Below are 13946 nucleotides of genomic sequence, written 5' to 3' on the forward strand. Positions count from 1 at the left end.
GAAATTGTATGGATATGAAGTGACTTGGTAGAGTCAAGGCAATCTTTGAGGAAAGTATGGATAGATGTGAAAGGTAGTATGTGCATGTACTACTGGAAGCATAGGATCTGTACTCGATTCAAGGAGAGTTGCGATGAAACCAGGAAGCTTATGGAATTGTGATCCCTTGATATATATATATATATATATATATATATATATATATATATATATATATATATATATATATATATATATATATATATTATGATGCGTATTCTGATGGTTTATATGGTATATTTTCAGTATGGTGACATTGAGAGGCAGACCTGTTGGCAGTTCTGGTGTTGGTGAGGGCTAAGGTTCAGGATCTGGAGTCGGGCAGCTTGATGAGTAGACTAGGGAGTTCATCTTGTCTGAGATTACTCGTTGCATTCTGGAGCAGACTTCTGTGATCTTTGGCACGGTCAAGGAGCGCATTCTGGAGATTCTAGATGAGCGGCTGAGCTCGTTTCGCACTGAGACGATGGCCTTGATAGGGGCGTACTCCTTGTCCTTCAAGGTGTTCCGGTCATGTGGAGCTCCAGACTATCACTGGGTGAGGGACCCTATAGCGAGCCGAAGGTGGTTAGGGGAAGTTGTTAACGCCATTCGCACCATCATTTTCCCTGATGAGGCAAAGGTTAGGCTTGCATCCTGTCTTTTGAAGGACAGGGAACGAGATTGATGGGAGGAGGTTGGGCACGTGGTGGGTGATGATGTTATTGATTCGATGACCTGGGATGATTTTGTGACCAGGTTTCGGGTTGAGTTCACACCACTGATTGAGGTGCAGCAGTTGGCGCGAGAGTTTCAGGATCTTCGCTAGACTACTGAGACGGTGGCCGAGATCACCGCTATGTTTCGAGACAGGGCACTTCTGGTTCCGTAGTATGTGGCGGACGAGGATATGAAGAAGGCCTGGTATCATGAGATATTGAGGAGTGATATTCGGCAGTTTGTGAGTCGATCTAGCTGCAAGACGCTGGAGGATATGATAGCGCGATCTAGGGAGAGGGAGATTGATATGGAGATGGAAAATAAGAGGAAGCCAGATTTTGTGTCGAGTGTTGAGGGTTCATGCCAGAGGCCCACGGTTTTTGATTCGATAGGGAAGGGCAGCAGGGCCGAGGCCACTACGGCAAGTGTGTCAGGTCGCACGAGGGGACGTGCAGGGTGGGTGGTTCTGGCTGCTTCAAGTGCGGCTAGACTGGTCATATTAGCAGGGACTGTACTGCTACCACCACACCACCCCGGTATCTGATCTGATATGCTTCCATTGCAATTAAATAGGCCACAAGAAGGCACATTGTCCGAGTTTGGTTGCAGAAGGACCGGTGTCATCACCCGCTCCTGCAACTCTTCGGATTACTGACGGCCGCCAGGACCGGGCAGACGCGCCTGCGGTGAAGAGCAGGGCTTTCCAGCTGACAGTCGAGGAGGCGCGTGCAGCTCCCGATGTGGTGACGAGTATGTATCTTCTCCTTATCTCTTTATTTATATTGAATTTCTTGCTTATGTTTATGTGTTTTATTTTAGGATCATTCCTTGTGAACGATATTTCTTCTTTGGTATTGTTTGATTCGGGGGCTACCCAATCGTTTGTATCGCTTGCACTGAGCAAGAGATTTGCTGGAGCTTCGGGGGAGTTGGATTGTCCTCTAAATGTCGAGATTGTTGATGATAGGTCTGTTTGGGTTGTGAGGTTTCATCGGGGTTGTACTCTCCAGTTATTCATCGAGCAATATCCGGTTGACTTGGTTCCCATTCCTCTACGTGGGAAAAAGGTTACCGTAGGCATGGATTAGTTGAGGCCTAATGGGGCAGTGATCGACTGTGAGCAACAGTCTGTTCAGGTTCGGACCCCAGTGGGGAAGAGTTAGCGGTTCAAGGGGAGAGATCTCAGCGTGGGCCGATTTTGTGTTCTGGAGCGGGGGCCAGACGCTATTTCCGGCAGGGTTGCTCCGTGTATGTCGCCTATGTTATGGATACCCGGGATAAGGGTAAGGCGACCATGGATTATATGTCGATTATGCGGGATTACCCGGATGTATACCCAGAGGATTTTCCTGGGGTGCTGTAACATCCCAAAAATCATGACCAAAAATTTTCGTTTTAAATTATTAAATAAACCATAGTTATCAAGTCATCACATCCAATGTGTAGACCATAGTATCTCGAAACATCATATCCACAAACATATGTCAAAATATCAGAGTAATTCATCACAGGCTAAACATCGTGGTGTGTGCAATGTAGTCATCCCAAGCTCTTCCCCTTGCTACCTGAAGTACCTGAAACCAAAATTGAAAACTGTAAGAACGAAGCTTAGTGAGTCTCTCCAAACTACCACATACCATACACATAATATAAAACTAGGAGATACGGGCCTCGCCCACACTCAAGAGATACGGGCCTCGCCCACACTCTGCTAACGGGCCCACATTATAAATTATGGGCCCCACCCACACCCAACTATCTAGGAGATACGGGCCCCGCCCACACTCGACTAACTAGAGATACGGGCCTCGCCCACACTCGACTGCTAAGAGATACGGGCCTCGCCCACACTCTGCTACTAAGAAACACATACAAGTATCTCACAGACATCAAGTATAATCAATCTACTAAACCATATCTATACTCAAATAATGCTAAGATACGGGCCCTGCCCACACTTAGCTACTAATCAGCACACATAACGTACACGGGCCGGCCTTGGTGCCTTCGATCCGTTCAAACCAGGAGGAAACTCACCTCAAATGTCGGATGATAGTTGAAACGTCTCTGCCTGGAATCAGCTCTACTCACTCCCTGAACCAAAACAATCCCCTTAGATACCATCTCATGCTTATAACCCCTTAGGGTTAACTGTGGTCAAAGTACTAGTCAAGTCAAAGTCAAAGTCATCGCTCCGGGTTGACTCAACTCATCGAGTTATCCGCAAACTCGTCGAGTTGCTATACATCACATAATCGTGATTTCGCGTTCCAACTCATCGAGTTCTTCCATGAAGTCGTCGAGTTCTTCCCTATTACAGAATCAGGATATTTTGAACCAACTCGTCGACTTCCTCTACGAACTCGTCGAGTTCTTCAGTCTGTTAACCCATCTTAAGGCATTAAGTCCTTATTCTTCAAACCCACACCCTTTACTCCATATCTAAGCTGGAAATGACCCTAGGAGGGTAAAGTTTCCAACTTTACCCACTAATACTCTTCCTAAAGGGGGTTTAAGCTCAAACCTAACCCTAAAGGCAAAAGTCTTAATCCAAGGACAACCAAAACTACACAATAGACTATGAAATCATAGATCTGGACTCTAGGGACTACATGATCACATAATAACTTAAACTTTATCCACATGCATGGCCATAAAGGCTTCAAAGGACCAAAATGATGGTCTAGAGATTGCATGGGACTTCCATGGCCATAAATTTGGCACCTTTATGCCATGGAAATTCTTTCAGACCTCAGATCTAAAGTATAAACTCATTTGGGATGTCCAACTCCCAAGGACCATGAAACTTGGATCAAAACCACTCAAAATAGCCCCAAAAGAAGATCTAAACAACTACAAGGAATGGTTTAGACTTGATACCAGCAAAATGTTGAGAATGAAGCTAGGATTCTGGATCTACAACTTCTTCTTGTGTCCTCAAGCTTTTCCTTCATCCAATGGCTTCAAAGCACCCACTACAACACCTAGAATGGTTCACAAATACTCACAACAACATTAGGGTTTCTGGATTTAGGGTTTGGGACTTGGAGGTTGGAAATAAGGCCAACATGGAAGGTTTAAGACGTTTAAATAGGGTGCAAAACCCAAAAATTAGGGTTTCACCTCTGCCAGCCTACTCGTCGAGTTGAGGCCTCTTAACTCGTCGAGTAGGTTATTTAAATCACAGGGCCCATATGGCCTCTACTCGACGAGTTTGGGGCTTCCAACTCGTCGAGTTGCTCTTATAATTTGAATAATTACTAAATTAAATACGTACCAGGAACTAGGCGTTACAGGTGCCTTCGAAGAGGCAGGTTGAGTTTAGGATTGATCTGATTCTGGGTGCGACTCTAATAGCCAAAGCACCATATCGGTTGGCTCCTCCCGATATGCAGGAGTTTTCTACACAGATGCAGGAGCTGTTAGACAAGGGGTTTATTCGACCGACCAGTTCACCTTGGGGAGGACCAATTCTGTTTGTCAAGAAGAAGGATGGGTCTCACCATATGTGTATCGACTACCGGGAGTTGAATAAGATAACGGTGAAGAATTGTTATCCACTCCTGAGGATTGATGATCTTTTTGACCAGCTTCAAGGTGTATCTTGGTTCTCCAAGATTGATTTGCGATTGGGTTATCATCAGATGCGGGTCAGGGAAAAGGATGTGCAGAAGACCGCCCTCCGGACTCGTTATGATCACTACGAGTTCATGGTGATTCCTTTTGGGCTCACCAATGCTCCAGCCATGTTCATGGATCTCATGAACCGTGTGTGCAGACCGATGTCGGATCGGTCTGTGATCATATTCATTGATGATATCTTGGTTTATTGCAAGACTCATGAGCATCATGAGGAGCACTTGAGGGAAGTGCTGGAGACGTTGATGAGGGAGATACTTTTTGCAAAGTTCTTCAAGTGTGAGTTCTGGTTGCGTGAGGTGCAGTTTCTGGGGCACCTTGTCAACCAGAATGGTATTTTGGTCGATCCGGACAAGGTTGAGGCCATGATGCAGCGGGAGGTTCCGAGGTCTCCATCTAAGATTCAGAGTTTCTTGGTTTAGTGGGCTATTGTTGGAGATTTATCCAGGACTTCTCCAAGATAGTTGTTCCTTTGACCCGACTGACAAAGAATACGGTTACATTTCGCTGGGGGCCTGAGCAATATGCAACTTTTGAGACTCTGAGACAGCGGTTGTGTGAGGCGCCGATTCTGACCCTGCCGGAGGATGTTGATGATTCTATGGTTTATTGTGATGATTCGATCACATGATTAGGGGCAGTGTTGATGCAGAGGGGTCGTGTGACCGCTTACGTTTCGAAGCAGCTGCAGCCTCATGAGGTGAATTATCTGACGCATGATTTGGAGTTGGGGTTCGTGGTTTTCTCCCTCGAGATTTAGCGGCATTACCTCTATGGGGTCTGTTGTACTATTTATACGGATCACAAGAGCTTGAGGTACTTGATGGATCATCCGAAACTGAATATGAGGCAACATCGATGGTTTGATGTGGTAAAGGATTATGATTGTGAGATCCTTTATCACCCGGGGAAGGCCAATGTGGTGGATGATGCTCTCAGCCGCAATGTAGTCGCGACTCCGATCAGAGTTATATGTTTGAGGATGACCGTGATTACTCCATTGTTGGAGCAGAATTGTGAGGCTCAAGTCGAAGCTATGAAGGAAGAGCACCGCAACAACGAGCACGTTGTGGGCCAGGTGGTTTTCTTCGATTATGATAGTTGTGGATTGTTGACCCTGCATCGACGATTTTGGGTTCCGTATTGGGGCGGAGTACGTCAGATTCTGATGGAGAAGGCTCATAAGTCGATGTTCTTCATTCATCCTGGGGCGACGAAGATGTATAGGGATCTTCGTCTTGATTATTGGTGGCCCTGCATGAAGCGGGATGTGACATGGTATGTGGAGTGGTGCTTGACCTGTAGGAAGGTCAAGGCCGAACATCAACGACCTCATGGCAAGATGCAACCGTTGGAGATTTTTGTATGGATATGAGAGGACATCACCATGCATTTTATTACAAAGCTTCCCAGGACTGAGCGCGGAGTGGATTCGATTTGGGTCATCGTGGATCCTTTTACCAAGAGCGCGCATTTCATTCCGATTCAGGAGAGTATTTCCATAGAGAAGTTGGCTGAGATTTATATCCGGGAGGTTGTGGCACGTCATGGGGTACTGGTATCAGTGGTTTCTGATATAGATCTCCGGTTCACTTCCAGGTTTTGGAAGAGGTTCCATGACGATTTGGGGTACTCATCTCCATTTTAGCACAACTTTTCATCCGCAGACCGATGGTCAGAGTGAGCGGACTATTCAGACCCTCGAGGAGAGTTTGGATACGTATCTTCCGTAGGTAGAATTTCCATATAACAATAGTTATCACGCAAACATCGATCGACATCCTTTTGAGATGCTCTATGGGAGGAAGTGCAGGACCCCGATTTGTTGGGGCGAGGTCGGTCAGCGGGTTATGGGGAGTACTGAGGTGGTACTCAAGACCACTGAGCTGATTCAGCAGGTTCGGAGCAGGCTCCAGATAACTCAGAGTTGCCAGAAGAGTTATGCCGATAGACGTCGGTCAGACTTAGAGTTTCAGTAGGGAGATATGGTTCTCCTGAAGGTGTGACCGTGGAAAGGTGTCATCCGGTTCAGGAAGCGGGGCAAGCTGGGCCCTAGGTATATTGGTCCTTTCATGGTTTTGGCTCGGGTAGGCCGGGTTGCGTATCGTTTAGATCTTCCAGCCGAGCTCAGTCAGATTCATAGCACGTTCCACGTCTCTCGGCTATGAAAATGCTTAGTAGATGATTTCACAGTGGTACCTTTGGAGTATTTAGGTAGATGACCGCCTGAATTATATTGAGAAAACGGTGGCGATTCTGGATCGGAAGACGAAAACTTTGAGGAACAAGGTTGTCGAGTTGGTGAAGGTGCAATGGCAGCGCCGCAAGGGTTCGGAGTGGACTTGGGAGCCCGAAGATGAGACGAGGGAACACTATCCGGAGTTATTCGGGGCACCGGACTTCGAGGACAAAGTCTGATTCAGGTGGGGGAGAATTGTAACACTTGAATCCTGGTATGTTTCTCTTTTGCCCTTGTTGTTGTAAAAGTTGCATTTTTTATCCTTGTGTAGTACGCGGGGTGTACCATATGGTACACTGGGCGTACAAGCTATGAAGCGAGTATGTGGGGTGTACCAGATGGTACACTTAGCGTACTCATGCGAGATGGGAATAGGACTCCGGACACGTACGCTGGGTGTATATTTATGTATGTAGGGCGTACATGAGACATATTGAAACCCTAATTTAGGGTGTTGCACCTTATATAAACACCTTAAGACCCTAGGGTTGGCCTCTTTACCAGTCCCCAAACCTCCTAAAACCCTAAATCGTCCCATAAGCTTTCTTGGTGGTGTTCTTGATCCATTGAGAGGATTTTTAGTGATTATTTACTCATTATGAAGGAGGATTTGAAGATTGAAGGTGCTTTGCTTGGAAGGAAGGTCATAGATCCAGAATCATCACACTTATTACAATCTTTTTGAGGTGTCAAGTTCATACCTTGGATTGTAGATGTTTAGATCTCCTTATAGATTCTTTTATTATGCTTTTGGTCCCTTTTTTGGGTTGATTGAAGAGTTGAGACGTTTTAAGGGTTTGTTCTTTTAGATCTGAGTTTGTATTGGACTTCTTAAGCATAAAGGTGCAAGCTTTATGGGATTTTTGGTCACATGCATGCATTAAGTCACTTATTAAGTTCTTTTTAAGCTTAAGAGCTTCATGTAGCCATGTGTGGACGTAAATTTAGCAACTTTATGTGATAATCCAGCTCAAGGAAGTCAGATCTATGTTTTGGAGCTTTGTCTTAAGGGATTAAGGGCTGAAATCAAGTTTTGGGTTGAATAGGTGAGTACGATGGGTGTACAAGCACGTACGCTACGCGTACATGCTGAGTACGCTCAGTCTGATGGGCTTCGCATGTTTGGGCTTCGGGTTTGGGTTATCTTTTGGGCTTAGTTGCTTGGGGGCTTGTGGTCCATCTGAATGTAGGTGTTTGGACTAGGAAAAATTGGTGGGCCTTAGGGTAAGGCCCATGTAGGTATTTGGGCCCAATTTGGAAAATTGGGCGATATGTGGGCCTTAGATAGTTAATTGGTTGTTGGGCCTTTTGGATTAAAAGATTGGGCCTTAGTCTTGGACCAAACTAGGTAAGGGGTAAAATGGTCTTTTTACCCTAAGTATGGATTGAAGGATATAGATTTAACTCCAATTGTTAATTGGGTGTTATTTGATATTGATAACTCGAGGATTTGTCGGACCAGCAGCCAGGGATTATCAGTGTGATTCAGCAGTACGAGGTGAGTTTCCTCACCATGTTTAGCGGGTTGAAAGCACCAATGCCGACCCATGATCTGTTATGTTAGAATACTTGTTGTCTGTGTGACACTAATATGTGTATATGCTTGTATGCTTTCTAGGCGGGACCCAATGATTATTTTGTATGCTATATGTAGTATGAATTGTATGTGGGTGGGGCCTGTCATGCAAGTTAGGGCGGGGCCCGTTATACTCTTTGGGTGGGGCCCGTTATGTGTTATGTGATTGGTATGTGGTATCTTGGGGAACTCACTAAGCTTTGTGCTTATGGTTTTCAGTTTATGTTTCAGGTACTTCTGGTTCCAAGGGGAAGAGTTCGGGATAACTGCATTGCACACACCACATAGTTTCGCCTTTGTGATTTACTCTGATTTTAGATGATGATTGATACACTTTTTTTATTTGGATTGGATTGATGATTTTTTTTGAATACTACTTTTATTAAATCAAAAATGAATTGTTTGGGTCATATTTTTTGGACGTTACACCCAAGGAACGAACTGATCCTCCTTTATACAACGACCACCCCAACGATGGTCTATCTTAATCTGGCGAATACTACGATCCCATCGCAGACTTACAACATTTCCACAATTGTCTAATATACTAGTGAATGTTACGGATACCTCGTAGTCTTACAACACTTCCACACTATCTGCCACTCCAGTGAATGCTACGACCACCCCACAGTCTTTCGACATTTCAACTCTGCCATGGTCACCGCCAATGGTCTTACCAAACCTTTACCATATCGACCAAAATTGACCTGAGTCGCACCTGCATCCAACTATATCCCAATCAGGTGTGCGGGTCATGCTTCGAAACCCAAAGCCTTAATCAGACAAGAACAAGCAGAGAGGCCCTAACACCACCCTCGACTTGGATCAGTCCACGTACCCGCCATGTGTCACTACAGATGTTCCACGAAACCCAAATATCCTCCTTGTGCAATCCTTTAGACCAAAGATTCTCCCCCACTTGGGCTCGACTGCGTCCTTCTAATCCATAAGATTTGATGGATTTCCAATCCATCTCGCAACCTTGTTATTCAAACTGTCGACATCCTGAGCTTACAAATGCCAACGTTCCATTGCCAGCCAATCACGATGATCGCACAACTCTTAAAATCCAGATTAATACTCCCCGAAATCTTAGGAAGCCCGATAATCCCTATCACTTCCCATGATACAACACAAAATCCTTACGTCCTTTTTGTTGGTGACAAAGACTACAACCCTTGACCGGAACTCGTGAATTTTCACTCCAACTTCCCGTTCCCAGAAGGATCTCTGCATTCTAACCATCTTCAACCTTAGCGATTATGAAATTCACATGGCACATCCAATGACCAAAAAACCCATGCAACTGCCACTTTTCATCTTCTTGCTACCGCTCCTTCCCTAGCAACGATAGTGATTTGGACCTGAAGGTCCTCTTATAGACAACTGCAGATCCTACCGGAACAAAATGCTAACACTTCCGAACTCTGACTCCGCTGATGAACTACTCCTGCTGATTCGACCATAGATCTTCCAAACAATGCCCCTGAACTGACCCCATCAAAGAACCGGAACAAGAACCGAACAACTGAATCCCACTCATCAAGATACGACCCTCTAATAATTCTTGGCATGCAAAAATGGCATATAACAACTTTCCGGATAAATTATATATATATATATATATATATATATATATATATATATATATATATTACTCCTACAGGTGCTTCCATTATTAGGTAATCAGAGCATAACATTTCACACATACGCCGACATGGAATTATAAGCATAAAGATTAGAACTTGAAGGAGAAAAAAATGATACATACCCGAAGCGTCTCAGGGTTCTGCTCCCCCTTCCTGACGAACCACCTGCGATGGAACCCAAGTTGCCCCAACCACTAAGCGTGGGCAATTCGCCCATGACACGATTCTTCCTCCAGGGTGCATTCTTAGCGGAGGTGGCCCTTCAGTCCGCACCTGCCACATTTCGACTTGCCGTACAGACGTTCCTATGTTCCTTCATCCCTCGCGTAAACATCATGGCCCCTTGGGCCTCTAACACTAGACATGGCAACATCCAACTGCTCAGATGTTGCTAGCCGAGTAGGACCATGAGTCTGCTTCCTCTTCCCCAGTCGCCTATCCAAACTGATCTCCTGCTCCTGAGTCACCTCAACCATCCCATCAATCGCCCGTACAGCCAAGATCCGATCCTCGAACCTGGCGACAAATCTATCAGTGACACGACCAATTATGTCGAGTAACTCCTCGCGTAAAGCTCGCGAAACCTCGGCGACAATGCAATCATGGGATCAATCTCCCGGAAGACAAGATGCATAACCCACCTCCGATCCCTCACGATAAGAGCTAGCAGTAGGATCCTCCTTCCCGAATGATTCTAAAGCTCCACAAGCCTTGAGCTCCCGATGAGCCCCCAACTGTCCTGCTACACTCTCGGTCTGAATAGCCCCGATACCATCACCCAAGAGTTCCATAATCCCCTCCTTAATCGTATCAAAGATCACAGGAGCCTACTCCAAAATACCACAGGTAATCTCGGACGAGATAAACTCCCACATCCGCTCATCGATCAACCTAGTACCTGCACCTGAGCCTGAACTAGAACCCGAACCTCCTTATTGAGTGCTCATCACCATTCGACGCACTAAACACAGTGTGGAAACTCGCCTCAAGGTGCTGAATCACTGGAATGAATCTCTGACTGCTGGTCCGGAAAATCCTCGCGCTATCAATATCAATAACATCCAATATAAATTGGGTCTCAACTCATAACCAGAGTCTAAGCTACTTAGCCCATAACCAAGGCAAAAAACCATTTTACCCATTATCTAACTTGGCCCAAATCCAAAGCCCAACTCAACTATTCCAAAGGCCCAAAACCTGAATGACAACCCAAGCCCCAAATATGGCCCAATGTTCCAAATTGGGCCCAAAACCCATCATGGATAAAATCCAAGGAAGCCCAACATGCTAGTCCAAAGCCCAAAATAAAAGTCTAACATCCCAACCAGGCCCAAACTTACAAACCCAAACATTTGCCCAATACCGAAAACGTCAAGCCCACGGCCCATCTGCTGAGTACGCGGGGCGTACTCAGCTCGTACACTTAGCGTACCCCTTTTGGGGCTAGTACGCGCAACGTACCAGCTGGGTACGCCCAACGTACTCCCCAATGTGCCATCATACTCCATTAAGCACTTAATTAGTTAAGCCTTTCCTCCAAACTCACATATCTGATCCCTAAAGGTGACTTATCACGTAAAGTTGGAAACTTTACATACATTCATGGCTTAATGGGGCTCAATAGCTCAAAAAGTGCTTAACAAATGTCTTAATACATGCATGGGTCCAAATACTCCATAAATTTTACATTTTTATGAACATGGGGACTGATTGGAGCTAAGATCTAGCATCCATTGCCTCTAGAGTATATCAAAAGCTCACCTTTATCACAAAGGGCTCAAAAGGTGCACAAAAATGCTCCATGAAGTAGATCTAACATATAAGAGCATAAAGATGTAAGTTTTTTACCTCAAAAGCTTGCAAATGTGGAGATGATCCTGGATCCACAAGCTCAAGCAATTCCCCTCAAGTGTTCCTCTTCTTCTTCTTATTCACAAACCACCAACAAACACTCTTCAAGCTCAAAACTCACCAAAACACTCAAGGGTTTCGTTTTCTGGGACAAGGATAGTTGAAGGCTAATTCAACATGTCCAAATGAGGCTATAATGAGGTTTAAATAGGGTGCAAACCCTAAAAATTAGGGTTAGCCTGAGCCTCACGTATGCCATGCATACTTCACGCACGCCCCGTATACGTGATTAAGACCCGCGATCAAGAGTTGAGCCAGTATGCCCAAAGTACTCCAACTTTTATGAAGTTGGCAAATCTGCCCCCTAGGGACCAATTCTGCAAAACATTAACACACCAAGGGTCTAAACTGAAAAGTACTTTGAATCGGGTGTTACAATACCCTTCTCATCTAATCTTACATACTTATAACACTCGTTTTCTAGAATGGAACAGTTAAAGACTTAATGGGGTCAAAGATAAGTTAAATTTTGGAACACCTTCTGCCACGATGTGGTGTATTGATGACCACAACGTTGCATATCATATAAATGAAAAGTGTGTTCGGATGGACACCACAATGTGGCAAAAGGGAGGCCACCACATGTTGGCTGCTGCAACCCAAGCTTGATATTTTTAGGGGTTCTCTCATATTTAAGGACTTTAACTCTTGGATTAGGTTATCTCCTTCAGCCTTCATTTCCCCATTTCGAAAGCCTAGCCTCCCCTCTTGTCGTTTGAGCTCTTTAATGATGTTTTAGTCATTTGAAGGTTGAAGGAAGGCTTTGTTGAGCAAGGGATCAACTAGCAAACTCATCTCCATCTCTTGGTGCATCTTTTGGACTTTTATAAGTCTCCAAGTTCTCACCTTAATGGCTCATCCAATGTAGATTTAGGTTTTGAGCTCATTTCCTTCATGATATGTTAATATGAATGGATGGTTTTGATAAAGTTGACAACTTTATCACTCCTTGAGGTCTCTAGGTCATCATATGTTTCAAATATGGACTTTCATGTTGATTGGTGCCATGCATGGAGTTTTGACTCCATTTTTTTTTACCTTTTTGACCTAGTTTTGGGAGAGACATGCATTGGACATGCATGTCCATAAAGTAAAGATTTTTATGGTTTATTTGAAGGCAAGGAAGCCTTTTGGAAAGTTTGAGAAAAGGACTTAACAGTTTAAGTTCTTAATGAGGAAAATAGCCTTTTTGGTGGAAACCATGTCGTGACCATAGAGAGCCCATGACGTGGTGGTATCCTGCATGTCGACTGTTTTGTCCCAACATGCCCACGTCGTGGCCAAGAGGTGTCCACATTGTGGTGACCACTGAATTGGTTGGCTGTTGAATTTTGTTGACTATTGACTTTTGACAAGTTTGATGTAACATCCCAAAATCCAACCATAATATTTTTGAAATCAGAGTATAAGTTTTACCAAAATGTTTTATCCATAATCATTAGCAAATCATAAAGTTATCATCTCACGTCGTATTAACATAAACATAATAAATTACGGAAGCTAAATTATGTTTTAAAAACCATAATGTAATAAAGAGCATATAACTAGATGTCATGCCCCTTCGAGAAAGTCCAGACATCCCAATCATGTCAGCTCCTTATTCTCCGAACCTGAAGAACCTGCAACTAAAACATAAAGTAGCAACTGTAAGTGTAGGGCTTAGTGAGTAATCACGACACTCACCAATTATACAGATCATATGCAATACACATAATAACATATAATAGCATATGCTTCAAGTAATAAGTCACATATTACTTACATTATATCACATAAAACTAGCACACATACTCCAGATGGTACCACTAGATTGCCATCCTGTCACATAAATGCAAGCATACATGCTCCGGATGGTACCACTTGATTCCCATTCTGTCACATAAATGCTTAACATACATACTCCAGATGGTACCACTAGATTCTCATCCTATCACATAAATGCTAACATACATGCTCCAGATGGTACCACTTGATTTCTATCCTGTCACATAAATGCTAGCATACATACTCCACATGGTAACACTAGATTCTCATCCTGACCACCTACCCACATTGGGACCTTCAGCGATGTAACATACACATATAATCATACTCCAAATGGTACCACTAGATTCTCATCCTGACCACCTACCCACACTGGGACCTTCAGTGGTGTAACGATAACATATAAAATCACATAGTCCATATAATAAGT

This window comes from Lactuca virosa, chromosome 5, assembly GCF_052849685.1.
Source record: "Lactuca virosa cultivar CGN04683 chromosome 5, Lactuca_virosa_CGN04683_v6, whole genome shotgun sequence".
Classification (NCBI taxonomy): domain Eukaryota; kingdom Viridiplantae; phylum Streptophyta; class Magnoliopsida; order Asterales; family Asteraceae; genus Lactuca; species Lactuca virosa.